The sequence below is a fragment of the Oncorhynchus gorbuscha genome, unplaced genomic scaffold, assembly GCF_021184085.1.
Source record: "Oncorhynchus gorbuscha isolate QuinsamMale2020 ecotype Even-year unplaced genomic scaffold, OgorEven_v1.0 Un_scaffold_1981, whole genome shotgun sequence".
In the NCBI taxonomy this organism is placed as follows: domain Eukaryota; kingdom Metazoa; phylum Chordata; class Actinopteri; order Salmoniformes; family Salmonidae; genus Oncorhynchus; species Oncorhynchus gorbuscha.
Window position 1 is genome coordinate 42,501 of NW_025746608.1, and position 12,500 is coordinate 55,000.

The 12,500-nt window shown below is 44.0% G+C and overlaps 1 pseudogene; it reads right to left on the reverse strand.

Annotated features, from left to right (window-relative positions):
- The window catches only part of LOC124024730, a 64,461-nt pseudogene that overhangs the window by 33,432 nt on the left and 18,529 nt on the right, over nucleotides 1-12,500 (reverse strand).

Below are 12,500 nucleotides of genomic sequence, written 5' to 3' on the forward strand. Positions count from 1 at the left end.
TTTGTAAGTCGCTCTGGATAAGAGCGTCTGCTAAATGACTTAAATGTAAATGTAATGGCCCGTTCTCTATGGTAATACACAGTTCTCTATGGTAATGGCCCGTTCTCTATGGTAAAGGCCCGTTCTCTCCCTGTCTCTAAAGGAGCTGTACTCTCCTACCTACTCCATCTCCCCGTCTCTAAAGGAGCTGTACTCTCCTACCTACTCCATCTCCCCGTCTCTAAAGGAGCTGTACTCTCCTACCTACTCCATCTCCCTGTCTCTAAAGGAGCTGTACTCACCTACCTACTCCATCTCTCTAAAGGAGCTGTACTCACCTACCTACTCCATCTCCCCGTCTCTAAAGGAGCTGTACTCTCCTACCTACTCCATCAGACTGTCTCTAAAGGAGCTGTACTCACCTACCTACTCCATCTCCCTGTCTCTAAAGGAGCTGTACTCTCCTACCTACTCCATCTCCCCGTCTCTAAAGGAGCTGTACTCACCTACCTACTCCATCTCTCTAAAGGAGCTGTACTCTCCTACCTACTCCATCTCCCTGTCTCTAAAGGAGCTGTACTCTCCTACCTACTCCATCTCCTGTCTCTAAAGGAGCTGTACTCTACTACCTACTCCATCTCCCCGTCTCTAAAGGAGCTGTACTCTCCTACCTACTCCATCTCCCTGTCTCTAAAGGAGCTGTACTCACCTACCTACTCCATCTCTCTAAAGGAGCTGTACTCACCTACCTACTCCATCTCCCCGTCTCTAAAGGAGCTGTACTCTCCTACCTACTCCATCAGACTGTCTCTAAAGGAGCTGTACTCACCTACCTACTCCATCTCCCCGTCTCTAAAGGAGCTGTACTCTCCTACCTACTCCATCTCCCTGTCTCTAAAGGAGCTGTACTCTCCTACCTACTCCATCTCCCCGTCTCTAAAGGAGCTGTACTCACCTACCTACTCCATCTCTCTAAAGGAGCTGTACTCTCCTACCTACTCCATCTCCCTGTCTCTAAAGGAGCTGTACTCTCCTACCTACTCCATCTCCCTGTCTCTAAAGGAGCTGTACTCTCCTACCTACTCCATCTCCCTGTCTCTAAAGGAGCTGTACTCTCCTACCTACTCCATCTCCCCGTCTCTAAAGGAGCTGTACTCACCTACCTACTCCATCTCCCCGTCTCTAAAGGAGCTGTACTCTCCTACCTACTCCATCTCCCTGTCTCTAAAGGAGCTGTACTCTCCTACCTACTCCATCTCCCCGTCTCTAAAGGAGCTGTACTCTCCTACCTACTCCATCTCCCCGTCTCTAAAGGAGCTGTACTCTCCTACCTACTCCATCTCCCTGTCTCTAAAGGAGCTGTACTCTCCTACCTACTCCATCTCCCGTCTCTAAAGGAGCTGTACTCTCCTACCTACTCCATCTCCCTGTCTCTAAAGGAGCTGTACTCACCTACCTACTCCATCTCTCTAAAGGAGCTGTACTCACCTACCTACTCCATCTCCCCGTCTCTAAAGGAGCTGTACTCTCCTACCTACTCCATCAGACTGTCTCTAAAGGAGCTGTACTCACCTACCTACTCCATCTCCCTGTCTCTAAAGGAGCTGTACTCTCCTACCTACTCCATCTCCCCGTCTCTAAAGGAGCTGTACTCACCTACCTACTCCATCTCTCTAAAGGAGCTGTACTCTCCTACCTACTCCATCTCCCTATCTCTAAAGGAGCTGTACTCTCCTACCTACTCCATCTCCCCGTCTCTAAAGGAGCTGTACTCTCCTACCTACTCCATCTCCCCGTCTCTAAAGGAGCTGTACTCTCCTACCTACTCCATCTCCCCGTCTCTAAAGGAGCTGTACTCTCCTACCTACTCCATCTCCCGTCTCTAAAGGAGCTGTACTCTCCTACCTACTCCATCTCCCCGTCTCTAAAGGAGCTGTACTCACCTACCTACTCCATCTCCCCGTCTCTAAAGGAGCTGTACTCTCCTACCTACTCCATCTCCCCGTCTCTAAAGGAGCTGTACTCTCCTACCTACTCCATCTCCCCGTCTCTAAAGGAGCTGTACTCTCCTACCTACTCCATCTCCCTGTCTCTAAAGGAGCTGTACTCACCTACCTACTCCATCTCTCTAAAGGAGCTGTACTCACCTACCTACTCCATCTCCCCGTCTCTAAAGGAGCTGTACTCTCCTACCTACTCCATCAGACTGTCTCTAAAGGAGCTGTACTCACCTACCTACTCCATCTCCCTGTCTCTAAAGGAGCTGTACTCTCCTACCTACTCCATCTCCCCGTCTCTAAAGGAGCTGTACTCACCTACCTACTCCATCTCTCTAAAGGAGCTGTACTCTCCTACCTACTCCATCTCCCTGTCTCTAAAGGAGCTGTACTCTCCTACCTACTCCATCTCCCCGTCTCTAAAGGAGCTGTACTCTCCTACCTACTCCATCTCCCTGTCTCTAAAGGAGCTGTACTCTCCTACCTACTCCATCTCCCTGTCTCTAAAGGAGCTGTACTCTCCTACCTACTCCATCTCCCCGTCTCTAAAGGAGCTGTACTCTCCTACCTACTCCATCTCCCTGTCTCTAAAGGAGCTGTACTCTCCTACCTACTCCATCTCCCTGTCTCTAAAGGAGCTGTACTCTCCTACCTACTCCATCAGACTGTCTCTAAAGGAGCTGTACTCACCTACCTACTCCATCTCCCCGTCTCTAAAGGAGCTGTACTCACCTACCTACTCCATCTCCCCGTCTCTAAAGGAGCTGTACTCTCCTACCTACTCCATCTCCCCGTCTCTAAAGGAGCTGTACTCACCTCAAAGTTGGTGACCGCCAGTTGTGACAGACCGTCCACATACGGACCCAGAACCTTGTGCTCTCTGACCTTCAGAGACTGCCGACTCCTGGACAGAGGAAGAGATAAACCACAGACATATTTTAAATATATAATAATATATGCCATTTAGCAGACGCTTTTATCCAAAGCGACTTACAGTCATGTGTGCATACATTCTACGTATGAGTGGTCCCGGGGATTGAACCCACTACCCTGGCGTTACAAGCGCCATGCTCTACCAACTGAGCTACAGAAGGACCTGAGCTAAATGAATGGTATGGAGGGTATGGAGGGTGAGAGAGACAGTGATAACAGAGAAGGCTGCTGTTGCTGCACTGATAGCCCACATTTTACAACTCTAGGAAATCCCCTTGAGACATTGTGACACACACCCCCCTCCCCCCGATATTACCGACCTCCCCCCCCCAGGCTCATGGACTATCTCATGGATTACATGGCTGAATGGAGGACAACTCAACCACACCAGGACACACAGCTCAGCTATGGAAACGTGAATACAACCTGCCTATCCATCTACGTTAAGATAATCCAATCTGACAACATTACCTTTTACAAAGCACTGTGACTGAAGACTGCTAGATGTTCCACTAGCTGGTGCAGTGTGTGTGTGTATGTGTGTGTTCTTCACTAGGTGGTGCAGTGTGTGTGTGTGTGTGTGTGTGTGTGTGTGTGTGTGTGTGTGTGTGTGTGTGTGTGTGTGTGTGTGTGTGTGTGTGTGTGTGTGTGTGTGTGTGTGTGTGTGTGTGTGTGTGTGTGTGTGTGTGTGTGTGTGTGTGTGTGTGTGTGGCCTGCCTCTAGGTTTACAACAGGGGAGGACAGACAGTGGGAAGTGTGTGTGTGTGTGTGTGTGGCCTGCCTCTAGGTTTACAACAGGGGATGACAGACAGACAGGGAAAGTTCAGAGTGGACAGCCTACAGTTGAACCAAACTGATGAGACACTGAGATACACAGAGATATATACAGAGATACACACAGAGATACATACAGAGATACACAGAGATATATACAGAGATACACACAGAGATACACACAGAGATATATACAGAGATACACACAGAGATACACACAGAGATATATACAGAGATACACACAGAGATATATACAGAGATACACACAGAGATAGATAAAGAGATACACACAGAGATATATACAGAGATACACACAGAGATATATACAGAGATACACACAGAGATATATACAGAGATACACACAGAGATATATACAGAGATACACACAGAGATATATACAGAGATACACACAGAGATAGATAAAGAGATACACACAGAGATATATACAGAGATACACACAGAGATATATACAGAGATACACACAGAGATATATACAGAGATATATACAGAGATACACACAGAGATACACACAGAGATACACACAGAGATATACACAGAGATACACAAAGAGATATAACAGAGATATATACAGAGATATATACAGAGATACACAGATATATAGACAGAGATACACAGAGATATATACAGAGATACATACAGAGATACAGAGATATATACAGAGAGATATATACAGAGATACACAGAGATATATACAGAGATATATACAGAGATACATACAGAGATATATACAGAGATACACACAGAGATATACACAGAGATACATACAGAGATACATACAGAGATATATACAGAGATATATACAGAGATATATACAGAGATACAGAGATATACAGAGATACAGAGATATACAGAGATATATACAGAGATACACATTTATTTTCCCTTTTGTACTTGTACTATTTGCACATCAGTACAACACTGTATAGACATAATATGACATTTGAAATACTTTTGTATTGTTTATTATCTATTTCACTTGCTTTGGCAATGTAAGCACATGTTTCTCATGCCAATAAAGCCCTTATATTGAATTGAACACATACACACAGAGAGCGAGAGACAGAGAGAGACCGTGAGAGAGAGAGATATATACAGAGAGAGAGAGAGAGAGACACACAGTGAGAGAGACAGTGAGAGAGAGAGTGTGAGAGAGAGAGTGTGTGAGAGAGAGACACAGTGAGAGAGAGAGAGACAGTGAGAGAGAGTGAGAGAGACAGAGAGAGACAGTGAGAGAAAGTGAGGGACAGAGAGAGTGACACAGACAGAGAGAGAGACACAGAGAGAGAGAGAGAGAGAGAGAGAGAGAGAGAGAGACACACACAGAGAGAGTGAGAGAGAGACACAGAGAGAGAGAGAGACAGAGAGAGAGAGAGAGACACAGAGATTGGGACTCAGCCAGGAAATAACAGAGAGGTCAGTTCCATGGAGCTGGGACTGGCTTACAGAGCTATATCTTCTCCTCTCACAGACATCTGCAGCAACACAGACAGAGACTCCAATGTTGTCCCTCTCTAGGGCTGTCCAGTGTCACACACACCCACCCCTGCTCTCTAACAGCTGTACCTGATACACACTCAGTCAGTTAACCCTGCCTTTACCGCCCTCCCTCCTTGACAGCCAACATAAGGTCTCAGAGCTTCATTGTGTACATGGACACGTGCCTATAGACTGGGAACAAGAGGAGAGCTTGTACACAGAGAGCTGATTGGGTATCTGACCGACTGGAATTGGATCCAAGATCATTAGAATGCCACAAGACCTACTGTATGTACTGTATTAAAACAGACCTACTGTATGTACTGTATTAAAACAGACACCTACTGTATTAAAACAGACCTACTGTATTAAAACAGACCTACTGTATGTACTGTATTAAAACAGACCTACTACTGTATTAAAACAGACCTACTGTATTAAAACAGACCTATTGTATGTACTGTCTTATGTACTGTATTAAAACAGACCTACTGTATGTACTGTATTAAAACAGACCTACTGTATGTACTGTATTAAAACAGACCTACTGTATGTACTGTATTAAAACAGACCTACTGTATGTACTGTATTAAAACAGACCTACTGTATGTACTGTATTAAAACAGACCTACTGTATGTACTGTATTAAAACAGACCTATTGTATGTACTGTATTAAAACAGACCTACTACTGTATTAAAACAGACCTACTGTATTAAAACAGACCTATTGTATGTACTGTATTAAAACAGACCTACTTTATGTACTGTATTAAAACAGACCTACTGTATTAAAACAGACCTACTGTATTAAAACAGACCTACTGTCTTAAAACAGACCTACTGTATGTACTGTATTAAAACAGACCTACTGTATTAAAACAGACCTACTGTATAAAACAGACCTACTGTATTAAAACAGACCTACTGTCTTAAAACAGATGTACTGTATTAAAACAGACCTACTGTCTTAAAACAGACCTACTGTATGTACTGTATTAAAACAGACCTACTGTATGTACTGTATTAAAACAGACCTACTGTATTAAAACAGACCTACTGTATTAAAACAGACCTACTGTATGTACTGTATTAAAACAGACCTACTGTATTAAAACAGACCTACTGTATTAAAACAGACCTACTGTATGTACTATATTAAAACAGACCTACTGTATGTACTGTATTAAATGTGCAGATGTGTACATCCATCTGCACATCAACCCGTGTGTGTGCATATCCGTGCATGTGTGTGTGTGTGTGTGTGTGTGTTTGTGTGTGTGTCCAGCCGTCCGTCCGTCTGAACTCACCCTTTAGGGTCCAGCAGGTCACGGACCTTCTCGTTGTATATCTCCATGTAGGAGACCTCCACCTTGAAGGAGAGAACCTGGCTGTCCTCCCGGCCGATCCTCTCAAACAGGGAGCAGCACAGCCTGGGGATCAGCCCTGGAGCCTTCTTATTCCCCATCATGGAGAAGGACTTCCCTGACCCTGCAGAGAGGACAGGAAGGGACAGAGACAACAGCATAGTAGAGCCTTTAGTTACACATATAGACTTCAACAGTCCTTTACACACCAGCTCTACAGACTGGACAGCAGAACCTACAGGGAGAGACAGGAAGGGACAGAGACAACAGCCTGGCAGAGCCTTTAGCTACACATATAGACTTCAACAGTCCTTTACACACCAGCTCTACAGACTGGACAGCAGAACCTACAGGGGAGAGACAGGAAGTGACAGAGACAACAGCCTGGCAGAGCCTTTAGCTACACATATAGACTTCAACAGTCCTTTACACACCAGCTCTACAGACTGGACAGCAGAACCTACAGGGAGAGACAGGAAGTGACAGAGACAACAGCCTGGCAGAGCCTTTAGCTACACATATAGACTTCAACAGTCCTTTACACACCAGCTCTACAGACTGGACAGCAGAACCTACAGGGAGAGACAGGAAGTGACAGAGACAACAGCCTGGCAGAGCCTTTAGCTACACATATAGACTTCAACAGTCCTTTACACACCAGCTCTACAGACTGGACAGCAGAACCTACAGGGGAGAGACAGGAAGGGACAGAGACAACAGCCTGGCAGAGCCTTTAGCTACACATATAGACTTCAACAGTCCTTTACACACCAGCTCTACAGACTGGACAGCAGAACCTACAGGGAGAGACAGGAAGGGACAGAGACAACAGCCTGGCAGAGCCTTTAGCTACACATATAGACTTCAACAGTCCTTTACACACCAGCTCTACAGACTGGACAGCAGAACCTACAGGGAGACAGGAAGCGACAACAGCAGAGATTAAACAGCAGGGAATAGGAACTAGTAAATGAAACAGTGTTGTTTAGTAAATAAGGGTAGAGATCAGAGAAAGGGACCAGCACTTATCTGAACCAAGAGGTTTTGTCAAACAGACCCACAACAAAGTCTGGGGGGGTTTCTACGGCAACTATCTGATGTGCTCACTGCAGGTGTGTTGAAAACATGTCTGTAAATGTGTTTGTTCAGGGATTCTGACAACCGTTTGGTCCTGAGTCAGACAGTTTAGAACTACAGCAGGGTTTCTGTTAGGAAAACGTGACCAGAATTTTTTCACCAGACCCATATGCATTGGGTGCGTCACCCATTGGGGGGGTGACCACCCACGGTGCTCAGAACGACAGAAATCACATGTAGATGGTTGTAATGCCTCTTAAGAAGAGAGCTCCTGTAGTGAAGCGGCCAATAAAACGTCCTTTTCAAACATTTCCCAAAATGCAATTTGCGAGAAAACCTCATTCTAAACGGCTCACCTGATGAAAGCGGTTCATATGTGACAGAGATTAAAATCACCGTTAGAAAAAGGTGAGATCTTAAGATGCAACAACTATGAGTTGAAATACATTTGTCAGAATTCTATAATTACTCCTGTCTATACAAAAAGAAAGAAAATGATTTCAAATGCTTGACCTGAGAGCGCATGACGTAGACACAGAGGAATCGAGGATCATTATCTTCTTTTCAAAATATAACTGTGGATTGTTTCAAATCACAAGCTTGTACTTCAGCCTTCAGAAATGTTATGTTACAGCGTGAATTTAAAATGGATTGAATTTAGATTGTGTCGTCACTTGCCTACACACAATACCTCATCATGTCAACGTGGAATTATGTTTTTAGAGATGTTAACAAATTAATCAAAAATGAAAATATGAACTGTCTTGAGTCAATAAATATTCAACCCCTTTATTATGGCAAGCCTAAATAAATTCAGGAGTAATGAGCCAATAGTAAGCTTGGGATGATTAGGTGACTGTGATGGTATGAGGGCCAGATTAGGAATTTAGCCAGGACACCGGGGTTAACACCTCTACTCTAACAATAAGTGCCATGGGATCTTTAGTGACCACAGAGAGTCAGGACACACGTTTAAACGTCCAATCCAAAAGACGACACCCTATTCAGGGCAATGTCCCAAATCACTGCCCTGGGGCATTTGTATATTTGATTTTAGACCAGATCAAAGTGTCTCCTACTGGCCCTCCAACACCACTTCCAGCAGCATCTGGTCTCCCATCCAGGGACCCTGCATAGCATCAGAAGTGGAATGCAGGATGGTATGCTGCTGGCCACAGGTGTCCTTCCTAACTCAGCTGCCGGAGAGGAAGGAAACCGCTCAGGATTACCCCATGAGGCCAATGGTGACTTTAAAACAGTTACAGAGTTTAATGGCTGTGATAGGAGAAAACGGATGATGGATCAACAATATTGTACTTACTCCACAATACTAACTTAAATGACAGAGTGAAAAGGAGGAAGACTGTACAGAATAAAAATATTCCAAAACATGTATCCTGTTTGCACTAAGGCACTGAAATAAAACTGGTCCCGAATACAAAGTGTTATGTTTGGGGCACATCCAATACAACACATCACAGAGTACCACCACATATTTTCAATCATGGTGGTGGCTGCATCATGTTATGTGTATGCTTGTCATTGGCATGGTGCTAGGGAGTTTTTACAATAAAAATAAATGGAATAGAGCTAAGTACAGGCAAAATCCTAGAGGAAACCTGGTTCAGTCTGTTTTCAACCAGACACTGGGAGATGAATTCACCTTTCAGCAGGACAATAACGTAAAACACAAGGCCAAATCTACATTGGAGTTGGTTACCAAGACAACATGGAATGTTCCTGAGTGGCCTAGTTACAGTTTGGACTTAAATCAGCTTGAAAATGTATGGCAAGACTTGAAAATAGCTGTCTAGCATTGATCAACAACCAACTTGACAGAGCTTGAAGAATTTGATAAAGAATAATGTGCAAATATTGTTCAATCCAGGTGTGCAAAGCTCTTGGAGACTTACCCAGAAAAAACTCACAGCTGTAATCACTGCCAAAGCTGATTCTAACACGAATTGACTCATGGGTGTGAATACTTATGTAAATTAGATATTTTTGTATTTCATTTTCAATCTGTTTTTTGCAAACGATAATCGTTCCTCACAGTATTTGAAAAACCTTTCCATCAATCTCCCCCTCCACAATCACCAAGCCTCGGTGTGAAATACCAAAATATAATGATCCGAGGATCTCATATATCCAATGGAAACATCATGAAATACCTGAACACTTTTCCCTCGTGCAAAAACAGCTGTCTGTCCTGAGCTCACTGGTGCAGGGCCCGGAATAGCCTAGTTGATACAATGCTGTACGTTTGCTAGCAACAGGTTTGAGCCAGACCCAGTAGATTGATTTGATACAACATTGTACTTCACTAGCTACAGTATAGCTCAAGTCAAGACAGATCAAAAGGGAGGCAGACAGGCTGAGTAGAGAGATTACTGCGATTGAAAGAACCTGAATTTTCATCAAGACATCTTCTACTTATTTGTCGGCTTTATGTATTTTTACTTAGTTGACAATGGAAGTTATAGGCCTACTGTTGCATTGGCCTAGGAGATCTCTGAGTTCCATGCTCTCCTTAGGAGATCTCTGAGTTCCATGCTCTCCTTAGGAGATCTCTGAGTTCCATGCTCTCCTTAGGAGATCTCTGAGTTCCATGCTCTCCTTAGGAGATCTCTGAGTTCCATGCTCTCCTTAGGAGATCTCTGAGTTCCATGCTCTCCTTTCTTTAGCTGCCAATTGACCACGGTGAATCAATGTGTCCATATGGCAGAGGCTTGTTCTCTCACATTGGTTGAATTTTTACTTTTAGATTTTTATTTGTATAAATTAAAGTCTGATTATTATGTTTAACGATGTGACAATGATTTTTCTAAACTAAAACGATATTATTGAAATGAAACTGTTCCACGAAAAATGTGCATATGAAACTCATTACTGGCCCACAGATTGGTAGAAATGGTAGGACTCCAAACATGAAACTCAGGCGCCACCTACGTAGTCTTTATAAAATCATTTCCTCCACGTTTCTGTGGTCTGATTTGACCTAATACACTCTTGGAAAAAAGGGTTCCAAATGTGTTCTTCGGCTGTCCCCATACGAGAACCCTTTTTGGCTCCAGGTAGAACCTTTTTTGGTTCCTGGTCAACCCCTTTTGGTTCCATGTAGAACCCTCTATGCAAAGGTTTATACATGGAACCCAAAAGGGTTCTGCCTGGAACCAAATATAGTTCTTCATAGGGTTCTCCTATGGGGAGAGCCAAAGAACCCTTTTAGGTTCTAAAGAGCACCTTTCTTGTCAAGGAGTGTATGCTAATTTGAAGCAAGGTAAGACAAGCCTCATAAGTAAAACGAAGTAAAACATTTAGGTTTCAAAGAATGAAAGTGATGGGTGGTGTTGTGTGATGCATGACAACTAACCAAAATACACACGCTAATTTAATTCCACTAAATTATGCAAATTAACATGTAAACCGAGAAACATGACGGTCAAATGTATCTACAGAGCATTCTGACCCCTCCCCCTTTTCCACATTCTGCTACGTTACAGCCGTATTCTAAAATGGATTACATTGTTTTTTTACCCTCATCAATCTACACACAATACCCACACAGGTTTTTAGACATTTGTGCAATCTATTAAATATAAAAACTGAAATAACACATGTACATAAGTATTCAGACCCTTTACTCAGTACTTTGTTGAAGCACCTTTGGCAGCGATTACAGCCTAGAGTCTTCTTGGGTATGACGCTACAAGCTTGACACACCTGTATTTGGGGAGATTCTCCCATTCTACTCTGCAGATCCTCTCAAGCTCTGTCAGGTTGGATGGGGAGCGTTGCTGCACAGCTATTTTCAGGTCTCTCCAGAGATGTTCGATCGGGTTCAAGTCAGAGCTCAGGCTGGGCCACTCAAGGACATATAGGGACGTGTCCAGAAGCCACTCCTGCGTTGTCTTGACTGTGTGTTTAGGGTCGTTGTCCTGTTGGAAGGTGAACCTTCTCCCCAGTCTGCGGTCTGAGTGCTCTGAAACAGCTTTTCATCAAGGATCTCTCTGTACTTTGCTCCGTTCATCTTTCCTTTGATCCTGACTAGTCTCCAAGTCCCTGCCGCTGAAAAACATCCCCACAGCATAATGCTGCCACCACCATGCTTCACCGTAGGGATGGTGCCAGGTTTCCTCCAGATGTGACGCTTGGTATTTAGGCCAAAGAATTCAATCGTGGTTTCATCAGACCAGAGAATCTTACTTCTCATGGTTTGAGAGTCCTTTAGGTGCCTTTTGGCAAACTCCAAGTGAGCTGTCATGTGCCTTTTACTGAGGAGTGGCTTTCTTTTGGCCCCTCTACCTGCAGTAAGAATTTAATCAGTCATGAGCTCTGTCAGAGTGACCATCGGGTTCTTGGTCACCTCCCCGACCAAGGCACTTCTCCCCCGATTGCGCAGTTTGGCCGGATGGCCAACTCTAGGAAGAGTCTTGGTGGTTCCAAACTTATTACATTTAAAGATTGACAGAGGTCACTGTGTTCTTGGGGACCTTCAATGCTGCAGAAATGTTTTGGTACCTGTCCCCAGATCTGTGCCTCGACACAATCCTGTCTCGGAGCTCCATGGACAATTCCTTTGACTTCATGGCTTGGTTTTTGCTCTGACATGCACTGTCAACTGTGGAACCTCATATAGACAGGTGTGGGCCTTTCCAAATCATGTCCAATCAATATAATTTACCACAGGTGGACTCCAATCAAGTTGTAGAAACATCTCAAAGATGATCAATGGAAACAGGATGCAACTGAGCCCAATTTCAAGTCTCATTGCAGAGGGTCTGAATACTTATGTAAATAAGGTATTTCAGTTTTTAATTGTTAATAAATGTGCAAAAATTTGCTTTGTCATTATGGGCTATTGTGTGTAGATTGATG